Here is a 23869-nt window from a genome sequence, read left to right on the forward strand (position 1 = left end):
TCCTTCAACGACGTGCAGGTTCACGATCTAATCAAAATTATCTATACCTTCGTGTTTAAAATTTTCCTTGAACTCAGTTACGCCACCAGTGGAGTACATTTTAGTTTTTTGTATCTACGATTCTTCGTTTGACGTCTCTTTTCAAATCAAGCAGAATTTTCAGAAAATATGAGACGTCGTCAGCTAACCAACTAACCTCTTGTTGGACTCAAAATAAATTTATAAAATAGGTAATAAACAAATATGTTTATAGATAAGAAAAATGAAGAGAACCAATTATTTTCAAATTATATATATACAGTCAAAACGCCGGATATAGTGAACCTCTGCAGACTTCCACAATTTTTCATCATGCAGGGAAACTTCGTGATCTAATCGCAGATTTTCTGTGCACCAGAATCTATTGTTCTGTGAACATACATAACCACGTAAATGAAACCACGCCTCATCAGAGAAAATGATTAGATGTGGATTAACAAAAATGTTTTGTAAAACCCAATTACAGAAATTCACTCGACTTTCGTTGTCATGCGGCCGTAATTCTTGGACTACGGTTTCAATTTTAAAAGTTTACTAGCAGTATGGGCTGAAGTTTTTTATACGCATACTTCTTGTGCAACACGACGTAAAGATTTATTAGGAGAACGTTCAAGTGATGCACCAATATCATCACGTTTTGCTTCTATTACAACACTTCGTTTTGGCCTATGAATTTTAGAGTTCAGCGATTCCGTTTCTCTTAATGTAATTACAAGGTTTCGATCTGTACAGCTCATGCATTTTGTCAAGACACTCGTGATGTGCAGTACGAGAACAACGTTTCTGTGGAGGGGATAGGAGTAGAAGAGAAGGTCGGGCGTGTGTCTATCGAGTTTGAGGCAAAGACTAACCCATTGCCCTATGATTCGTAAGTAGACTCATCCGATCTCGTGCGCAGCTCTGTAGGAAGAGTGGGGCAATGTCTAGACATAATGCATGCGTTTTACTTCTATTTGGAGGTCGAATATCGGGGATTTTCTCTACAAATTGCCGACACATTTGTTGGCATGAATCTGTTTTGACGTAGGTAAGTTTCGTACATAAATATTCGCTGTTGTACGTTATACAGTAAACTTTTCAGCCGATATTTCAATTACCTAAACAACTAATTTTATACATAACACACACACTTCAATGCATTTAAAGAAGTACACAAGCACACACGTCTTTTTGTCACAGGTTATTGAAATAAAATGATGATTGTACACGCCATTAATTAATAAAAGTTATACGAGTGCAAAACGCTGGAGATTACGGATCTAAAATGCAGCGTGTTAAGGCTGGTTCACAATAAACCGGAAACGGAAACGATAACAACGAGAACGGAAATAATGTTAAAAGAATGTATTTAAATGTGAGCATTTACAATAGTTAATTGTGAATACTCACATTTAAATGCATTTATTTTAACAATATTTCCGTTCTCGTTCTCGTTGTCGTTTTTGTTCCCGGTTTATTGTGAACCAGCCTTTACCTCGCGCTCTACAGGCTTGCTCCTGCCCGCGTTATTCGGTTCAAGCGTGACGCGACCGCAATGTATTACCACAGTCTAGTATATACAGTCACGAAGCTTGAGTTTTGAGGGTGCTAGACTGTGCCGGTACTATTTCGCATTGTCTGTAATGAGGCGATAGTAGTGATCCTAGTGGTTAGCAACTATCTATGGATGCATATTTACTACGTATTGAGCTTCGTGACTGTATATACTAGACTGTGGTATTACTACTACCATTACTAGTACTTATGACTACTACCACTTACTACTATTACTATTACTACTACGAACGGAAATCCCTTTAATCATAGTCCGTTGTTGATCTAAAGACTTCGAAGAGCATCAGTTTGGCAACAACACAGTATATTGTTTAAGCAACATAAACTTACATTGAAGAAACACAATGAAACTTAAAACAGAAAATCATTTGCTATCTAATAACAGTTGTTTGCATTTAACTTCTCAAGGATTTGCCTGCAAGACTAATGACGAAAGCGTCTATCTTCAAACCGAGGAAATTGTGTTGAGGTTTTGATAGCGCGTTGTGGTTTCCCCCAGATATTAAGAATAATTTAATACTGAATATTATATTGTGTTTCTGAGCTCACGACTCGTGAAACGAAGTCTGAGATATCAAAGACACGCTTTGTTGTCTTGTTAATACATGAAAGTTTAAATAGAACCATGAATGTTCAACTGTTCTCAGTTATTAAGTATATGGGATTCGCGGTTAAGGCATAACGCTGCAAAGCCGGAAGGTCGCGAGTTCGATTTCCGATAGGCTCATGAATTTTCTCTAATGTTCCAATCCTTCCAGTCGCAATATGTCCCTATGGTTTACTCATTTTTAAATAGAAATGAGTACCAGATGCATTTTCTTAGGGGTAAAGGCGGCGGGTACATAGAACTGACATCCCTACTGCCATTATGCCGATTGTCCGTAAAGGGAGACCCCAGGGTTGTGTTATTACGGGTAAAAATTAATTATTTCCTACGTGACACATCAATTACGTGTAAATTACGTAAAAACTATATAAATAGAAGAAACCGTGTTTTTGCAATGACTATTATTATGTCCTTTGAAATGGGCAGAGCATGTAGCACGTATGGATGAATCCAGAAATGCATATAATGTTAGTTGGGAAGTCGGAAGGGAAAAAAGACCTTTGGGGAGGCCAAGACGTAGATGGGAGGGTAATATTAAAATGGATTTGAGGAAGGTGGGATATGATTGTAGGGACTGGATTAATCTTGCTCAGGGACCGATGGCGAGCTTATGTGAAGGCGGAAATGAATCTCCAGGTTCTCTAAAAGCCATTTGTGAGTAAGTAATGCTGTTAATTAAGGCTCTTACATTCTTTGATTCTTTCTCATGTTCACTGTAATTCCCAAAGATTGTTTTCAAACCTAAATAGATTCCATTAAAATATTTCAATAACGCAAAATTTGATGATATATCTTCTGGTATGATGTTCTTGATATAGCTTCACATAGATACCCGGCGTCGTACCGTGAATAATGTCTCGCCTTTCGAGTCTAGAATTAGGCCCAAAAATCTAGTGTAAGGATTCAGAGCAGGGCTGGGCACCGGGAGCAAATCCAAACTCTAAACAGGGATGCTTATTCATCCGTGACAGCATCAACGCTGCGCAATGTTCGGCGGGGAAGAAAGGGGTTGAAGAGAAGTCATATGGCTCCCCGTGAGAGAGTAGGCCTAGAATCCGCCGTTGGTGTCAGTCCTGATTTAGAGTACTGTATGTTCAATCAAAGCAACAGCTTGCTCATAACTAGATATCGGATTTTAAAGGGAATCCCTTTTTTATTTCAACACGAAACATGAAATAATTAATTACGATATTGAAAACTACTTCCACCGAACAAATTATGTGGTTTTGACTAACCTTTTTTTCCCCTTTTTTTTAGTCCATATTCCCTTTTTTTCCCTTTTTAAAACACATTTCTTATTTTGGTCGTTTTATTGACAAAATATCGCAAACATTTTGATATTGTTCCTATATTTTTTTCCGATAGGCCTATAACTTCCTGAGCAATCGAAAATAAATATCGTTCTTCTTCTGATTCCAGAGATTGAAAAACTAATAAAGTGTGCTGATTTAGAGTTTAGGATAAAAAGAAAATTTTCACCTCTGGTTTCAGTTGATCTTGAGCGGTCATTTTCTGTTTATAAACACATTCTACATTCAAAGAGGCATAATCATATTGAAACATATTGGAATGTTGAATATGATCAAATACAATACTTTCCTTATGTTGTGAAGCGATAAATATAAGCTTGCGTGTGCTATGTGTATTCATGAATGTACTGAAATGTATTTTCAATTAAAATAGCATCCTTTTGAGGAAGTAGGCCTAATATAATCCTTTTTGAAGTCCTTTTTGACTATATCAAATACAACACTTTCCTTATGTTGTGAAGAGAGAAATGTAAGATTGTGTGTGCCATGTATATCCATGAATGTGCTGAAGTGTGTTTTGGGGAGTAATATAGTCCTTCTTCAAGTCTTCTTTTTTGGCTATAACTTTTCCTTTTTTGTCCTTTTTTGATGACAAATTTTTCCTACTCATACCATACACGATCTTGGTATCACAGTACATCTTCAGTACGGTTAACGCATGACTTCCATAATAAAATAATGTTTTTTATTCTTGATTGCAGATGAAATCAGCAGAAGTATCCTACACTATTCAACTTTTATTCCTGTTACATTGCGTTTATTGTGTGGTTTGCATATCTTGTGAACCGCATTACTGTGATAGTGAGAGCTGTAACGAAAATATCTCTTGCGACTCCGATTACGTACGTGTTCCGAACTCTTCTATGTGTGGTTGCTGTTCTTCCTGTATGCGGTGTCTGGGTAAGATATAGCCTCTCGGCTATTGGTTAGAGACATAAACAATAAAATAAATTGATTAAATAATCAAATCTAATACAATAGTTAAATGTCTTGTTTTATTTAACGACGCTCGCAACTGCAGAGGTTGTGCCGGAATTTTGTCCCGCAGGAGTTCTTTTACATGCCAGTAAATCTACTGACATGAGCCTGTCGCATTTAATCATACAATAGTATAAACATACTGTATTTTATTATATCTGTGCCGGTGACTAACGGTTGAGTTTGAAGTGGCTTATCTTGGTCATAGGCGTCAGAGTACCTACTAAAAAACTAAACAAAAGATATCTGGTTGCTTTCATTCCAATGCTCTCTCTGGTCACAGCTTGCTTGTGTAAGGTGAGAGGTTATGAATACCTGCTATATTGTAGTCTCTGGCATTGAAGACTTCGCAACGAAAAATAGAATGATTCCGGTAGCTTCCCGTTGCTTTCCGCACACCACTCTCTTTTCGCTTCTTAAAAGAACCCGGGGGAGCCGGGGCTAGCGTCGAGGTAAGGAGAGTGGATTTGACTAATTAGGCCCTTCGGACTTACCGAAATTTATCGCAAAGGTTAAATATAAGTTCTATCAGGGTTTTAACTTGATCAGAGACCGGGTAATGAACCAAAGAATCCTTGAAAATAGCTCCTCTATACATGTGCCCTGCTATGTTGTAGCCTGTCTTTGAAGGCTTCGCAACGAAAATAGAATGATTCCATATGTACGGCTGGCGCCAGCGTTTTTGGCGTGTATCCTAGATACATAGTGCCCAGTTTGTGAGCATGTTGGTTGTGCAGCTAAGAATGGTACCACTTCCCATACACGTCACATTAGCTATTTGCCAAACACAGTTACCCAGACTGACTGCAGAAAATGTAAAACTGTCGCACTTAACGTTCCCATTACTTATTTCACACGCCAAAAACGGTGACGTGAACTGTAGTGAACAATTAGGCCTACTCATGCCAGTTGTTTTTTTTGTACACACTAATTAATTAATCCACGTTATTTGTCAATTTATTTTGCGTACGAGTAATAAAAATACTATTCTTCATTCATAGCTTTCCGCCCAAGGAAGATCCTTCATTACCAGACATCGAGATTTTGGACCCGATAGAATAAGTTTACTACATCCGTACTATAGGCAGCTTTTTCATTGTATTGGAGTCGGCAGAAGAAGAGACGTGTGTACATGAAACCAAGTTCAGTCCAGTCTGCTGGTACTGTACAGTGACGTTCCAAAAAAAGGCAACTAATTTATAAAACATTAAAATAAAATGATTGTTAGAGGAGAAAAATTCTATAGGACCAAAAAATTAATCTTTACATGGATTAAAATAAAAAAACCTATCATGCGAAATTTTCAAAATTAATTAATATGCATTTCCTTTCGGCTTCTGTCATAACCACAAGTGCAATACTTACTCAACATATATAATAATTCTGCACAGCATACACAACTTATGAAGTACAATACATGGTACTGTTACAATGTAGCCTACTACAACACACATTCTGAAGGTCTCAAAATTAAACTTTCTTCGGTAGTCGGCAAGACAAAGTTTATATTGGGAGAAGCTCCGCTCTACATCACATGATGTAATGGATTTATTTTAGTAGGTTATTTTACGACTCTTTATCAACATCTTACATGATTTAGAGTGTGAATGAGATGAAGATGATAATGCCAGTGAAATGAGTCCGGGGTCCAGCACCGAAAGTTATCCAGCATTTGTTCATATTGGATTGAGGGGGAAAAAACCTCAACCAGGTAACTTGCCCCGACCGGGAATCGAACCCGGGCCACCTGGTTTCGCGGCCAGACGCGGTAACCATTATTCCACAGGTGTGGATGATGTAATGAATGCAAAACGAAAAAACACTAAGTCATTGAAATCTATCTTCGCTACCCCAGCAGTGTCCGTAGACTTCTTCCCTGCTAGCATGTCTTTTATGTCACAGAATATCGCATATATTCTTAGACTAATCACATAGATAACCACATGTACAGATCAAAACTAGACTACTAGCTATCTTCTGTTCTCTCTTCTGATAAAGTGAACTAGGCGTACGGGACTGTTTTTATTGTCAGAACAGTACCTCCTGTCCCTGCCTTATGAGCAACGCTCGGATCTTGGGGACTTGTGTGTCGTGTGCTTGAGTAAGGTTACAGGCATAACGTACACAAAGCTCACGTGCAAGTGCTCAGGGACAGTCGCATGTACTAAGAAAGTGGTCACATCGAATGGCAAGAAGACGAACGAATAAACTGTGTCACGTCGAAGCCAATGACATTAAGAGAATTACAGGTAAACGGTCTGTTTGAGGAATTAGAAAATACGTGTTATTCGAATGGGTGTTATGGAAGTTTGAAAATGCATTTCTTAAATTTTAGGTACAGAATTTCGTGGAGGAATTCTGAGGAGATACATTATTTTCTTCTAATGCAGAGTTTATATCTTGTAAGTTGTACCACACATAAACTAGAGCTGGAAACGGGCATTCATTGAAAGACATTGCAGTCCTTTAAATTGATGGAGAATTTGTCCATAGCCATGGATCAAGTCGTAGAGGGGACCTTCCCTAGTAGTGATACACTAATTGAAAACTATTTGCGAGAAAAATTTAGGATATACTTATCTTTCTCAGATACGAGTTCTGCTGAAAATCGAACAGGAAACAGTGACAGTGAAATATTCAGTATTTTATTTAGGCCCAAGACTTTATAATAAAATTTCAAACCATTTTCCAAATTTGAAATTTTTTAAAATTGAAACTTTTAAAAAAGAATTTTGTAAAATTATCCATGATTTATAATAGTAACAAATGTACTTTTTTTGCCTTTTATTTCTATCGACTATATTCATGTTTTTATTGAATATCACTGGCTTCTGTCGGATTGTCAATTTATATTAAATGTGTATTTTTCTCTCGTTTTCCCTTTCTTCTTTATTCTTGCTCTTGTGTTTTATTTATTGGTTTGAATTAAGTTAATTACTGTATTTAGTAAACTGTCCTTGTAAATTTTATGTTATATTATTCACTAAGACCACACCGTACACGAGCCTGACTCTTACGGTAGTGGCTAGAAACATTTTTATTTTATAAATGCAATTTGTACTCACTAGGTAGCTAGTTAAAATAAATAAAATAAAAAAATTAAAGTTTGCTCCCGTCACTTAATGTGACGTGGAAATAAGTTTCCTTCGTTTCAAATCATGTTTAACTAACAGACGAAGAATTTATGGGTTCGAAAATCTTCGAATGCATGTAGTCATACACTGTAATGAAATGTACAGAGCAGAACTGTAAATTTGATGTATTTTGCATGTTTATTTATATATATGCTATAAAATTAGATGTTTCAACCTATCATAATATTATCATTATGTTGTTCCAGCCAGGAACCACTTTTATAGCAGACCTGACAGTACCTCCGTGCTGGAAGCGGGAGTTTGTTGACATTGAAGTCCGGTCGCTTAGCCACGTTCAAAGACACAAGTCCCCAACTTCCGAGCTTTGCTTATGAGTATGATTGAGTAAATAAAGCACATGGGACGACTGCCCCCACCCACTACAGTCCAGCTATCCAACTTGAAATCGCACTGTTTTCATCTATCGGGTCTAAAGTCTCTAAGCCTGCATTACAAACCAGCATTCTTCAATATGATCCATCTCCTAAATCTTATGCAACACTAACTTGAAATTTCTTTGTGGGTGCGAAAAAATATACGTAGATGGTACATTCGAATATAGTAATTGACATTACATTTCCATTAGACTCACAACAAATAACCGATTTTACATGTAATGCTTAATATGAATTATGATAAATTATTTCCTATTGTAGATTTCAAACTTTGTTTCTTTTCCTTTCAGAAGAAGGAGAGAGCTGTGTAATTTTCGAGAATGGCTCAAGCAGATGTCACCCACCACTGAAATGCGATGGCACGAAATGCGTCCAATGACTCAGTCAGCCAGTATAGAAATAAAGCTGCAGTACTGATTCATACGGTTACATAGGCTAGTTTAAATTTATTTTACTCTCATTATTGGACCATTTCAAACGTTTACAGATGCATCGTAGTAATCACTGGTACAATAATTTCACTCGTTTCACATTAGCTATGGACATGCAAACAAGAAAGTCTGATGTGATAGCCAGAATACCGTCAACAGCTCAAAAAATAAGTTATTTTCCTTTCTCGTGTGTAGGCTACATGGTTGAAAAGTACCGGTACCTATTCATCTAAACACGTATTCTCTCGATCTAACACTAGACAGATACAAGATAATTATGAATCTCGTGGCCTGGGACACCGAATCTCAATGCTTTGATACGATACAAATATTCCTGCCGTAGTGAGAATTCGAACGCAAGGCGCTTTAACCATTGTATGTACTATGCAGAATACATTGACAAGCAGAAAGATATGAAGGACGGAAGTGAAAAATGGAGCAGCAAGGTACCTCTTTAGTTTAAGAGGTTCGTTAAGCAAACAAAGTGCTATGGAGATGACAATTTCACACGATATATTTTAAGAATTTATTATAATTTAGATATGTATCTTTATTTTTGCTTTTGTTTTATTTTGTTTAACACTGAAGTAAAAGGTAAAAAGAGGTAAAGGTATCCCGTAACATGCCATGAAGGCACTTGGGGGGCATGGAGGCAGAGCCCCATGCTTTCCATGACCTCGGCACTAGAATGAGGTGGTGTGGTCGGCACCACGCTCTGACCGCCTTTTACCCCCGGGAAAGACCCGGTACTCAATTTTATAGAAGGCTGAGTGAACCTTGGGGCCGTTCTGAAAGTTTGGCAACGAGAAAAAATCCTGTCACCACCTGGGATCGAACCCCGGACCTTCCAGTCCATAGCCAGCTGCTCTACAAACTGAGCTACCCGGCCGCCTTAACACTGAAGTAACATACATAAAATAAAATAAAATAATTAAATCATTTCAAGCCTACTATTCGTCTGAAAAGTAACATACATAAAATAAAATAAAATAATTAAATCATTTCAAGCCTACTATTCGTCTGAAAAGTAACATACATAAAATAAAATAAAATAATTAAATCATTTCAAGCCTACTATTCGTCTGAAAAGTAACATACATAAAATAAAATAAAGTAATTAAATCATTTCAAGCCTACTATTCGTCTGAAAAGTAACATACATAAAATACAATAAAATAATTAAATCATTTCAAGCCTACTATTCGTCTGAAAAGTAACATACATAAAATAAAATAAAATAATTAAATCATTTCAAGCCTACTATTCGTCTGAAAAGTAACATACATAAAATAAAATAAAATAATTAAATCATTTCAAGCCTACTATTCGTCTGAAAAGGATCAACCTGTGTTTTCTGCATTAACCTACACAAATAATGACCTGTTTTAAACAGCAAAGCAGATTAATAATTGGTTTTGTTAAGATAATATTTTATGAACATAATTAAGGCATGTACTGTTTCATTTGTCATATCATATAATCTAAAAGAAAATACAAATCAAAATGCAGCCCATATTGAATAATAATACTGTGTATAATTTAGGCCTAATTAAATAAATATCTAACTACTTATTTTTATAAAATGATTCTATTTCATATGCAACGTTCCTGGGTAAGATGAATCGTAAATATTTAATATGAACAGAATATTTTCACGAAACCACTGTACACACAATAAATGAACACTGGAAACCAATTTTCCAGTATTAGGCATGTTGAAAACGTGTAGGCCTAATTTTTAATACAATTATCTCAGATTTTTACAGGATCACAGTACAAGTGTAACAATTTTATTTTCATACTATGAGGTCTCGAGTTATCAGATTAAATAGGAACGAAGCAAATTTTGTATGTCATAACTTACTCTTAAGGTAGAATGCTGAAAGGATGCGAAAGGGAAATGAGTGTTCTATTAAATTAACCTCCAAAACAAGGCAAAGGAAGGTAAATCTATATTAAAGAGTTAAGCACCAAAATTTAGTAATGGATACAACAAATTTCAATGAACTTAGCGAGTTATAGCCTACATAAATTGTAGCCATGAAATGAGACGGTATGAGCTTATACAGAGTGTAAGGGGTATAAGTGCCGTCCTTTTCACAGGCGTCGGGGACGGTCTACAGCAGAGGTCTCCAAAAAGCATATCGTATTTCGTGCTCTCGATGCAGCCCGCCGAACACAGTGTGCTGTAAGGGAACGAGACTCGTACCTCAACAGATGGGAGCGATCAGTGGGGGATCACGGCAACGGTATGCTTATGTTTACAAATAACATCAAAAGAATAAGAAATATCATACGTTTGTATATTAATTTGACATAGAAGCTGGATCCCCGTCTGTTGCTATTGACACAAGCCAGTGAAAATTAAATCTCTTCTGTTCTATGGTGCTGGAAAGTTCTTCTCCAGTTGTATTTTGTAATTACATCTAGAAGACATTCATACACAGTAAAGTGTTCAGTAACTCCTCGGATGAAAATGGCTAGGTGAGTTTTGTCATTTCTATCTGTGCTTTCGTCCAATGCAAGTGAGTAAGCTACAAACTGGTTAATTGTGGTTTCGACTTCAGATTCAATTACATTTACAATCTTGAAATTGCTTCTCTGAACTGTAATTGGAAACAAATTAATTTTCTCAAACTTTGACTTTGTTCTGGACATGGTATTTTAGTAACGTCCTGTATGCACGATTTTACAAATTATGCTTCTGTAAAGGGCTTCATTGACTTTCCAATATTCCAAGCTAGAACATAGCTAGCAAGAAGTTTTTATTGTTTGAGACTGAGGACACGTGTGTGATTTGTGTTTGCATTTTCTTGTTTTATATTTATCAAAATATTTGTAGGCCTACGCACTTCACCTAAAATTAAACGAAAAACTATATGTTTGTCATGCGGAACTGAGTGTAAACGTTTTGTTATACACTGATTATTATGTATAACTAACAGTTATACAGATAGCCCCAAAATAAATTCTTTTCACATGTCCCACATACCTGTAATTGTATGATATTCTTTGTGAAGAGTCGAGTATTGTCGTCGCATGTTGAATTTTAACACACCCTTTAGAATTTTCGAACAAATTAAGCATTTCACATTCTCCCCACTAACTCAAAAAAAATGTCTCTTCCTATTCATCCTTGAATGTACTACGTTTATGATTAGAAAACATTGTGAAAATGTGGAACACTCCGACCAACACAATGATAATGGCAGTCCGCCACTGCTCTTCGTTTGCGCATAAACATTGAATACAGTACAGGTGGGGATGGGTGAGGCGGAGCGGCTCATTACGTACTGCCTTCGGTTCCGTTCAGGGGCTTACTCGTGAGTACGCTTTTGGAGACGTCTAGTCTACAGGATCAAAAATGTCCATACAACATAGGGTCAAAACTTGATAGTTTTCCCAAGAAAAAATCTTTCTTCTCTTATTTTATTCGCGTTATACTGCTTATATCGATAGTAAAATTACGAAAACAATTACATCAGTAGATATATCTAGCAAAGAGTTAATATTAGTTTAAATACATATTTGTGTGTTCTATTACGTTTTCGTGAAATTAAATAAAAATGTATGCTTAAATTTGTTAATATTCTGGCGTGAGAGACGTGGCAACGTGTTCAGAAGGCAGTACTTTGCACAGACGTAAGTATGAGTCAGCTGAGTTCAAGCTCCCTGCCCACAGGTACACTGCCGAGCGGATGTCAGTTCAGTACAGGGTATTCAATAAACAACTTACAATGTTCTTTAGAGTTTAGAAATATCATATGTTATTAATTTATGGAGAAAGTCGTCGTAATTCAAGTGAGACAAGAAGGATGTACCGTAACGTTTTCCTCAAAGAAGATTAACTAATCGGCGAACTTCTGTAGCAGTTTCTTAACGATTTTTAGAAACTAGGAGTCTCTTACCCCGTTTCGAAAATCACACAACCAGAAATTTGTTTAAGAATGATACTGCTTTACGGAAGCGGGAGAGATTAAAATTTTGCATTAGAAAAAAGTTCGTGTGATTTTGTGCACAAAACCATTATTGTTTATATTTTAGACATACAATAAAAATGGAGCAATATTGTTAGGCGTACATAAAATGTAAATTTACGATAATGTTCTACTAGTGAGATTGAAAAGTTTGTATTTTCTGCTCGTTTTATCTAAACAACAGTATTATCATGGTCCCCTCCTTCATTAGAACATAGCATCTGTACCGGTGTATCTGTACCCGCTTGAGCTGTACTGTGTAGGCTACTTATAAACCCACTCCTCTCTATCCAGCAACGTTGCAAAATATCTAATATTGTAAACTTTAATTTAAATATTGCAATTAGAAAAAAATTGTAAGGACATTTTTCTTCCTTATGACATGAACAATCATCAGTTAAAATAATGGCACTTATATCCCTTACACTCTGTATAAAAATAGTTTCAGGCCATTTTCCTAGCAATATTCGATCACATTACCAATTCAATTACTAACTGAAGTATCTAGAGTGTTCATGTAAATTTGTACTTTTTAATTACCATGGAAATATACATCAGACTCCCATTAACTGATATCCGTATTATCGGAACGGAATCCAGTTTCCCTCTACAATACCCGCACTTAACCAAAACGGACATGACCTACCGCAAAAATTAACTAATGAAAGAGGAAGAAATGCAAAAACAGGAAGAAAGCGGCGGAGACAGGGAAGAGGAAACGTGATGCATTTATAGGCCGGAAGAAAAATAAAAATAAAAAGACCAGGAACTCGCCACAATAACATTTTTCTCTCTTTGTCTAATTTTACCTCCTTCTTCTGTACCGACTTATGAGCGAAGCGGTGTAGGGGAGGTAAATTCTTATACCATTACTAGATTCTTTCACATTGCGGGACTCCCTGAGCGTGTCGTCAGCGCGAAGCAGCGCCACCTGAAGGACGTCACAGGACAGAATGTCACCTCCAGAGATTTCTGACTTTTTAAAACTGGGTAATAAAATTTATACAAAAGGACACTTAACACAGTCTTTACGTGACAGTTTACACAGAAGTACAGTTACCTATTCATAATGATTAAGTTTTCCTTAAGAATATGAACATTTTTAAGTTTATATATTAACATTTAGTAGTATTTAAAACAACTATAAACAAATGAAAACATTACTTCTTTACTGGTTAACTGTATAACTCTTTACTTAGTACTGCAGGACTCTCTAGTTCTTTAATAGTCTCCATTTTTCTATGTTCCCTTTTACATAGACTGCCCCTGTTGTTGTTAAGTAAGATCTTAATAAAATTATTTCCTTTGCTGTTGGTTCTATTCGATCACCCGATACAATATAAATCCCACAGGAGGATGAGATCTAAATTCAACACCGAGGACAAGTACAGGACAAGGGACAAATACAGAGTGTCATGGATTAAAATAAATTTCCGTCATGCCAGGACTCGAACCTCGGACCACTGGGTTGGGAAGAGAGTACTGCAGAATAGCCCACAGTACAGCACCACCAGTCCTCTCACATCAACAGCCCAGCCCACTGAAGATCAACACTGCCTGACGGAGCCGCTTCCTAGCCCATCGCACTGGGCTTCGTAGCCCACCGCACAGCTCAACACTGCACTGACATCAACCCACCAGTTCGTTGTATTCTACTGTTTTTCTGCTTGTGCGCATTGGTTATGTTCTCGCTTGACGTGTGGCCAGTGGATCAGACATCAACTAAACGTACCTTAGTGTTGTAGGCCTATTTCCTGTAGCCTTCACTGATTCAAGTCTATTCATGCAAATATGGGCATACATTTCTCGGTTATCAACTCCAGCGACGGTATGGGTATTGTCACTTCGAGTTTTGTGATTTGCAACGCTTGGATGGCGGGAAATATATGTGAGGTATAACTCAAACCCATTGCATGAATAGGCCTATACAGTTCGCCGCATACCGGACAACATAATAATAATAATCCGTGGCGCTACAGCCCGTGAAGGGCCTAGACCGACCAGCCGGCTGCTGGCTTCACGCCCACATGCCGAAACAGAGGTGGACGATCAACGGACAACATACAAAATGAAATTATTTTCCACTGCTGTCGAAAAGAGATTTAAAAACTGTCTCTGTGGTACTTTAAATTTCCATCCGATTCTGTTGTTTTAAACTCTCTAGCAGCGATTTTTTCCTTCACTACTTTTTCTCTAGAGAGATTGTATTTTAGCATGTGTAGGTTTTCACGGCCATTGTCTGTGATAAAAGCTTTCCAGGCTGAGATGCCGTGGTCTACCAGTCTACCAGTAGACCATGGCATCTCAGACCGGAAAACCATCACAGAGATTGTATTTTCTTTGTGATGCACCATTATTATAACATTACCTATCTAACTTTCATTATTTCTTTTAATTTCATTATTCACTTTCATGTTGTTTTACGGTCTAAATACATGTATTAATGTAATAACTATGTAACCAATTGTATTCAATTAGAATTAGAGTCTGGCTGGGCGGAAGAGAAGGTCTACTGGCCTTAGCTCGGTACACGATACACAGGACGAGTCTTGCCTCCTCTCCTGTAATGATTCTTGCTTCCCCTGAAAAGTTTTGCTTTTTGTATATAGGGTTTTTGACGTTCAACGACGGTTTATCCATTGAAATGCATCTATGATATGTGCAGTTAGGTTCGCTTTCATGTCAAAAGCACAATAGCGACATTCATCTATCTGAGTTTTATATCGCTTTGAAGAAGATCGACAAATTAAGTTTGGATAAATCCAATTGAGGTTTTGGAATTTTTTGGTACAAGGATTTGGATATAAGTTTGTAAATATTACTACAGATAGATCTAATTATAATTAAATTTCTGAAAGTCTTCCTTCCTCTTTAATGAATGTTATCAAAAACGATATGTTCCATCAAGTAACAAGGGATCGGTATTTCCCCACCAGAACGTCATACGCAGATACGAGTGACGCACCAACCAGTCAAGCAAGCCAGTGATAAGAAAATTATTTCAGTAACTCCTAAATGTGCTCTTAATTACCGGAAATACCCCATGGATATGAAAAGTATGTTCTGCATTTAACACAAGTGACCGTTAGAAAGAAATTCTAAACGTTTATTTGTATAATATTTCACATGATATGACAACTAATTTATATATGTTACAGTTATAACGCGAAATTCGTCAAAACCCGAAGTTTCTAGGAAATTCTAGTTCTGACAAAGCTCTTTAGGAAATTCTAGTTTTCACTTACGTAATTCAGTTACATCTAGAAATAACTATGGCTCTTTAGGAAATTCTGGTTTTGACTAATATAATTAAATTAGATCTAGAAATACCTGATTGTTACTAACAAAAACCTATTGTAACGATTTCAGAATGCGAAATCAGTAAAAACCCGAGGAAATTCTAGTTTTCATTTACGTAATTTAGTTAGGGCCTACATCTAGAAATAACACTATGGCTCTTTAGGAAATTCTGGTTTTGACTAATATAATTAAGTTAGATCTAGAAATAGGCTACCTAATTGTTACTAACAAAAACCTGTTGTAACGATTTCAGAATGCGAAATCCGTCAAAACCCGAGGAAATTCTAGTTTTCACTTACGTAATTCAGTTACATCTAGAAATAACTAAAAAGACTTTAGGAAATTGGTACTTGCACATGAACATTATTATTACTATTGTCGTTGTTGCTGTTGTTGTTGTTGTTGTTGACACAAAAAATGGTTTTATTACACAAATAATATTACATAATGGGATCCTTAAACATTATTACTTTTGTTGTTGAATTACGAATAATTATGTTACAGAAATTAATATTACTTATTATTTTTTGTCTCAAAAGTCACTTGTTGCGACATGGCATGCTATTGTGACATTTAGAGTGGAGAGAATTATTGTCATTTTCACACACAAGCACCACTTCGAAACAATTTATATATATATATATATATATATATATATATATTGCAAGCACAACGTTTGTAAAAGTTGCACTAAAGGGATGGCGAAGTAGGCAGTCATACAAACACAAAGAAACAACTGGATGTACACGTGAAAGTCGAAACGATTTGGTAGCAACTGATAGTGATTTACCATAAACGAAAAATCTAATGTACTACAGGGATGTCGTAAGAGGTTGCTTCTGATTGGATAATATGAACATGTCATAACACTTTAGTCGAAACAGAATTTCTGTGATTTTAGTTGTTGAAATTAATTCCTAGGTAAAGGTAGATTTTTTCCGCAACCTCAAGAAGTAACAATTTAGATCTTCAAAAATAAAGGCTCATTCACAATGAAAATTAAACATAACGTAAACATTAACATAAGCACATAAACATATGCCACAAACTTAAGTAGCCAAGGCCCATTCACAATGAAAATTAAACATAACGTAAACATAACACGTGTGTGGAAACAAACATACCGAAACAACAAAGCTACAGAATCTATTACATAAAAATAGAGAATTGCACAATGACTGACGATGTAGCTATTCAATTTATGTTTCTAATAACTACAATGGCATCAGTATATGGCTTTCAATACTTGAAATCAAAGAAACGGAGATGTAAAATAATCAACTTTTCGTCATATGATTCCATGTTGCGCGCCTAGCTATCATCACAGCCAATAGATCAAAATATTGCCTGTAGGCAAAGCCCATGAGATGTTAAACAAAAAGTGAAAACACGCTTTCCGCTTGTGTACTGTTTCCAAATCGCATAAACATAAGCATGAAAGTTTGGAGTTTGCAAACTGTCATGTTAAAGTCTTATGATTAAGATTAAGTTTATGCTTATGTAATTCATTGTGAATGCTTTCATTAAATAACATGGACACAAGGTTTTATGCTTACGTTATGTTTATGTTTAATTTTCATTGTGAATGGGCCTTAATGCATAAACAAGTTCTGAAATCGTTATAACGAATTTTTACTAATAAAAATCTGTTATTTCTAAATTTAACTTAATTATATTAGTCAAAACTATAATTTCCTAAAAAACTATAGTTATTTCTGGATGTAACGATTGAGTGAGGAAGTAAATAAATAAATAAATAAATAAATAAATAAATAAATAAATAAATAAATAAATAATCGAGCAAGCATGCAAGTAAACGTACAAAGAAACAAGTAAATCAAGATGTGTAAATAAGTATATAAATAAATAAATTCCCGGACAATCTACCTTCACTTGGTTTGTACTGTACGTAATATTGTGATTACTTTGCTGATTATAGAAAAAAGGTCTAAATGAGATACAAGAATTTCACTTTGGTATGGATTTTGTAGTTACATTGGACTTAACTTCGTATTATACAGGGATATCATTTTATTTTTAACTTACTTCCATTTTTATTGTACCTGCGTTTCTGAATGTACTTGACTCCCACCCCTTTCACTAATGTCCTTGCTAACGTCAGCCATAAAACTTACGGCCGCTGCTGCTAGCAGTGAAGTAAACAGTACAGAGTACAGTGTGTTTCAGAAATATGTTGTATTTTCTATAGAAGAAAGAGCTTATATTATTGAAGTTTATTTTCACACAGGTATGGTGTGTAGCATTACTGAATTTATCTGTGTGGACTGAGCACAAGTGAAGATTAGAGTTACCGAAAGTACGGTACCCTATAATATGGTACGGTACTTAACAGCATTATTTAAACAAGAGTTTTGTTTTACTGTTTGTAGGTATGAAGGACTATGATGGAAACTGGAATTACAATATAACCGAATGTGAACAACAGTTTTTTTTCCTGATAATATCATTACGGAATATTTTCGTAGAAATGTCATTAATCTGGTAGATAAATTTAGAGCAACAGTGTGTACAGAAAGGAAGAAAAGTGTAAGATGGCCAACAAAGATAACAGAAGATGCTAGAGAAAGGACGCAGCGAAGTCCTAATAAGTCGGTCAAGAAGTTAGCTGTAGAAATTGGGTTTTCTTACGGAAGTGCTCACAAAATTCTCAGGAATAAATTAGGTTAGTAATAGTAGACATTACATAATAAATATAACCGCCTGAAGAGTTGAGTTTGTGAAAAAAAGAGTTGTTACTACTCTACTGTTTTTTGATAAAATATCGTAAAAATAATGATCAAACTGAAAATCGTAATGGGCTACTGTATTTCCCTGTTGCATAAATGCATACATTACTTTTCTCTCCTCCTATAACTAGTAAAATGATTTGTTTACATATTGCACTAGCAACTCCAAACTCCTGTAATGGAAGGGAGTAACAGTGTTTCCGAGTATAGCCAGGTTAATGTTAAAAATGTTGGTAAAAATAAAGTGATGTCCCTGTACAAGGCTGAAGACAAATCGAGTAACTGGATACAGTACCTGAACGTCTTACATAAAAAACTAGCTTCCCCGCATTTTGTCAAGCGTATGTTTCTGTGTGTAGCGACCAATCAGCAAGGGTGAACAGTTTGGCATAGTTGACACGATAGGCTTCTGTTCAGTTTTCTGGCAGCTGTAAAGTTTTCGGTTGTTTATTATTCGTTTGTTGTAGATTAAATTTAGTGAATAAAATTGGCAAGAAAGAAGAAATTGTGTCAAGTGCAGTGATATAGAAGTGTGACGCAAGGTATTAAGACACAACAGCTTATCAAAGGCATTGTTACACACATAATATGGAGTGACTGCGTACGTAAAAACAAAACACGTATAAAGACAGTGACCATTTAAGTTAGAAGCCCCTAATGAAAAGCACATCAAATTAACTAGACAGAATTCCAGTTTCGATTCGTATCTTAGCAACCACTCACACGTGTTAACGCCATTATAACGTAACAAGCGACAGCTACCGGCGTAGACAAGGCGTAAGCCATTTGATCCCGAAACGCTCTCAGGAGTGAGTTCGATTCCCGTTTGGGCTGATTATCTCTTTGGTTTTTTAAGGGATTTTTCCAACTGTAAGATGAGTGTTAATTAATTCTAAGCGAATCCTTGGTCTGTATGTCGCCAAATACTATCTCGCTATCACCAATTTCATCGACGCTAAATAACCTAGTAGTTTATACAACGTCGTTAAATAACCCAGTAAGAAAAGACAAACGTGATCGTAAGGTTTGTCATCTAGTATAAAATAAAATGAATTTATCATCGATTTTACTATATGGCTTGAATATTAACACGATTTCGTTACTCATGCAAGGCTCATACAGGTTGTGTTAATGCCAAGGTATTATAACATTAATACATACAGAATTAACTATGCGACGATTTTCTTATGTTAGTTTTAGAAAGATCACGATTTTGTATTCTAGCAATCACATAACAGTTGAAAAGTGTTAACTTCACGTAACAATCACATTACAGATCTATTTTAATTGGTTATGTAGGGCATAAAAATTACAATAAAATACAAATTACAGTTTACGCACCTCAAATATTGTTTTTGTACTGTTTAATGTTAGGTTATTTTAAGAGTTACACTTAATTGCATTACTTCCCACATACAGTATTCATCCGTATTCTAAACTTTTACATTTAGTGGTTCAGGTTGCGAAAAAATCAGAGTTCTAGCTGCTACACCTACTGTCCTGACTGGTAATATTTGCGATTTTACTCACGCTCTCTAATGTAATGCTATGTTTGTATACTAAAATAGATCACAACATATGCATGGATGTCCGTTGTTTTTCACACAATCAGAATAATCCCAATATCTTGGAGAAAGTGATAAATACTTCCTGCAAAATGAAGAAAATTAAGTGAAAATAAAATCAACATTTGGGGGGGGGGACATTTTTTAATGAGAGAATCATGAACTTTCCACAAATATGGTACCTGGTTGGCGAGTTGGTATAGCGCTGGACTTCTACGCCCAAGGTTGTGGGTTCGATCCCGGGCCAGGTCGATTGCATTTAAGTGTGCTTAAATGCGACAGGCTCATGTCAGTAAATTTACTGGCATGTAAAAGAACTCCTGAGGGACAAAATTCCGGCACATCCGGCGACACTGATATAACCTCTGCAGTTGCGAGCGTCGTTAAATAAAATATATCATTAACATCGCCTCATTACAGACAATGCGAAATAGTACCGGCACAGGCTATTCTTCGTAGTATCTTCATAACTCAAGCTTCGTGACTGTATATACTAGATTGTGACATAATTAGTGGTTGAATATGAGAAGGTAGGGTACTATAAATTGAGTTTTTATATCCTATCTGTTTGTTATTATAGTAAAAAATATGGACGCCGTATAGTTTATGTAATAGCTATTAGCTGTTTAATGTAAGAGTTTTTACTTTTTCGTCATTAGAAAATATCAATTTTTTACTGATTCCAATTAACTATGAAAATAAAATAGTTCTAGAATTTTAAAATTATAATCGGTATAAAAAACCCCAATCTTGCTACTGCTTGGATAACAATAAGCCTACACATAGAACATAACCTCAAAAATAATATAGTACAAGATTAATAAATATTCGTATTTTGCATTACAAATATACAAGAACAAAAAGAGGTTGAACTTAAATATTATAGACGTGTCACTTTAAATTTACCATGCATTATGCAATTTACACAAAATCATTACTTCTTAACAATAAAAAATGTATAATTGCTTATTACATTTGTGAATTTTGCTATCGAATGAAATGTGTTACCATTTATGACATAAAATAAGGTTTCTATTGATATATTTTAAAATTAACTTTTTGCCAAGAAGGTGATATAATACTAATAATTAGTAAATTACGGTTGAACTAAGACATATTTACGAAAATATTACGATTTTTATTCCATGTATGTACTTACGTAGAACTGGATTTCACAGAGAGCGGCACATCTGTTTGAGTGTAAGTAGCACACCATATTTGATTTATTAAGAGTGTAATAATTCCATGTTAAATAAATCAAGACTTCAGATTTAAAATAATCACTCCAAGATATTATTCAAAGCAATAACTCCTTTTAAAGTAGGCTAATTAATCATTATCTTTGTTACAATCCAAAGAAATTTATGTCCATTTTATTTGAACATAGGTTTATTTGTTTTAGAGGCGAAGAAGCGAAAATAAGATCCTGCAAATTATTTCTCCCCGCCAAGTAGCTCGCGCGGTAAGAAGTCGAAAAAAACATAAATAATTAATTTCTAGATATTTGAACAAATTCAATTAATTATTGCTATTTTTATAATTAATACACAAAATATTTATATATATAAAATACTATAAGATCATATTTTTCATATTTGTTTTAATTACTAACATATTTTGCCTTCGCAAATTCAAATGTTGCGCCATCTCTCTTTCAGTTTACCGAGTTTGTATTACAGTGTCGTCTTATTGTTATGACGTTCTAGTTTCTTCGCGCCTGCCTGGCTTTAGGATAAATTCAGGTAAAAATATGGTGTTATTATTCTATTTCGCTGTGCTAATTACGTTTGTACTTGATATTTTTTCATATCCTTTATTCATAATTATATTTTATTCTGTGTTTAACGTTTCTATGATTACACTTTCGTGTTGTCGTTCAATGAAACGTAACGGACTAACTGTGCATTTTATTAACAAATTGGGTAACCATCAGAAGTGGAGGAAAGGTATTCTTTTACAAAGGTAAACAGGAAATGAAGATTTAATAAAAAAATGAGTTTTATTAAAAGAGATTTTACTGATTGTTCAGTCGAGACAAAAAAATAAATTCATTACACTAATATATCACAAAACATACATTACAGAGAACCTGCATGATGCGGAAAAGTTGCTCTCTGAGCCTGCGTCATGCAGAAGAAAAACTTCTCATATGGGAATATGACAAAACACATTACAGGGGCTACCAGTATGCAATCATGAACAAGATCAACTTATTAACTATTTCAATTATAACAAAATATACAGGGAGTCTGCATGATGCGGAAAAACACTGGCTGAGCCTGCATCATGTGGACCAAACACAACTTAATAAGGCCGTGTCTCAAAGCTACATTTTCAGCTGAAGTGAACTAGATTGTTGACTAAATAGCCGGATGTGGCGTCAGAAGTTATGATCCAAAGCTACATAGTGCATAGCAATCAAGTCCGTAGTAGCTAGTAAACGAAAATACTTGCTTGATTGTTGACTTGTTCACTAAACAAAAATGGATGCCTCATTAACAATTAGGGTTATGAAATCTGAAAATGCTTTGGAAGTGAAATAATGTAAATATAATGTAGAATAACACGTTAACTTTGAACACTGACATTGTTAATAGCTTCTGTACAATGCTTTAAACATTATTGTAATATATTAAGCCCTCATCTCTTCCACATAATTCGTAATGAAACTGCATTAGGACACTGCCTTCTTAATTTAGTGCTGCACCGTGATGTCATGGTTTTTAGAAAAATAATCTATGAAGAAGGCCATGTTTCAAGCATACATGTCCAAAGCTGCCTAGTGTATAGTTTACAAGTCACCTAGTTGCTAGTCACTAGTGTGTAATATGCACTTGAGCTTTGAGACACGGCCTAAGTACAGACATAAAACACATCAGTGAGAGTTTCCAATCATACAGCTGACACTATGATTAAAACAAGATATATTAGAGTTTCTTTATAACAATATTAGAGGCAGCTTGCAAAAATACACACGATATAATTTCTACAATGTACATCATAACACATTACAGACAGCATACATTAATGCAGAAGAAATTCTGTTAAATTAGTGAAATTACAAAAGTAATTAAATTAAATAATAACACATTTAATTATTAAAAATATGTTAATTAGTATTAGTATGATAATTATAAACCTCAATGAGATTCTGCAATCATGCAATTCGATATGTGTTAATTAGGCCTACTTTTAGTACAATAATTACAAAACACACGAAGGGGATCCTACAATCATGCAGATGATATAGGTTAATTAGATCTACTTTTAGTACAATAATCAGAACACACACGAAAGGGAACCTGCAATTATGCAGATGATATGTGTTAATTAGTTTTAGTAGAATAATTATAACACACCCGAAAGGGACCCTGCAATCATGCAGATGATATGTGTTAATTAGTTTTAGGATAATAATTATAACACACCCGAAAGGGACCCTGCAATCATGCAGATAATATGTGTTAATTAGTTTTAGTATAATGATTATAACACACCCGAAAGGGACCCTGCAATCATGCAGATAATATGTGTTAATTAGTTTTATTATAATGATTATAACACACCCGAAAGGGACCCTGCAATCATGCAGATAATATGTGTTAATTAGTTTTAGTATAATGATTATAACACACCCGTAAGGGACCCTGCAATCATGGAGATGATATGTGTTAATTAGTTTTAGTATAATGATTATAACACACCCGTAAGGGACCCTGCAATCATGCAGATGATATGTGTTAATTAGTTTTAGTATAATGATTATAACACACCCGTAAGGGACCCTGCAATCATGCAGATGATATGTGTTAATTAGTTTTAGTAGAATAAT

The 23869-nt window shown here is 35.2% G+C and overlaps 1 long non-coding RNA gene across 1 annotated transcript in view; it reads left to right on the forward strand.

Annotated features, from left to right (window-relative positions):
• The window catches only part of LOC138704371 (uncharacterized), a 17790-nt gene extending 1644 nt beyond the window's left edge, over positions 1-16146 (forward strand). Inside the window, exons 2-4 of the long non-coding RNA XR_011333336.1 lie at positions 4212-4410; positions 8308-10697; positions 13871-16146. This is a non-coding gene — a long non-coding RNA (uncharacterized lncRNA). The remainder of the gene's footprint in view (positions 1-4211; positions 4411-8307; positions 10698-13870) is intronic.
• The last annotated feature ends 7723 nt before the right edge of the window (positions 16147-23869 follow it).

Source organism: Periplaneta americana, chromosome 1 (genome assembly GCF_040183065.1).
Source record: "Periplaneta americana isolate PAMFEO1 chromosome 1, P.americana_PAMFEO1_priV1, whole genome shotgun sequence".
NCBI lineage: Eukaryota > Metazoa > Arthropoda > Insecta > Blattodea > Blattidae > Periplaneta > Periplaneta americana.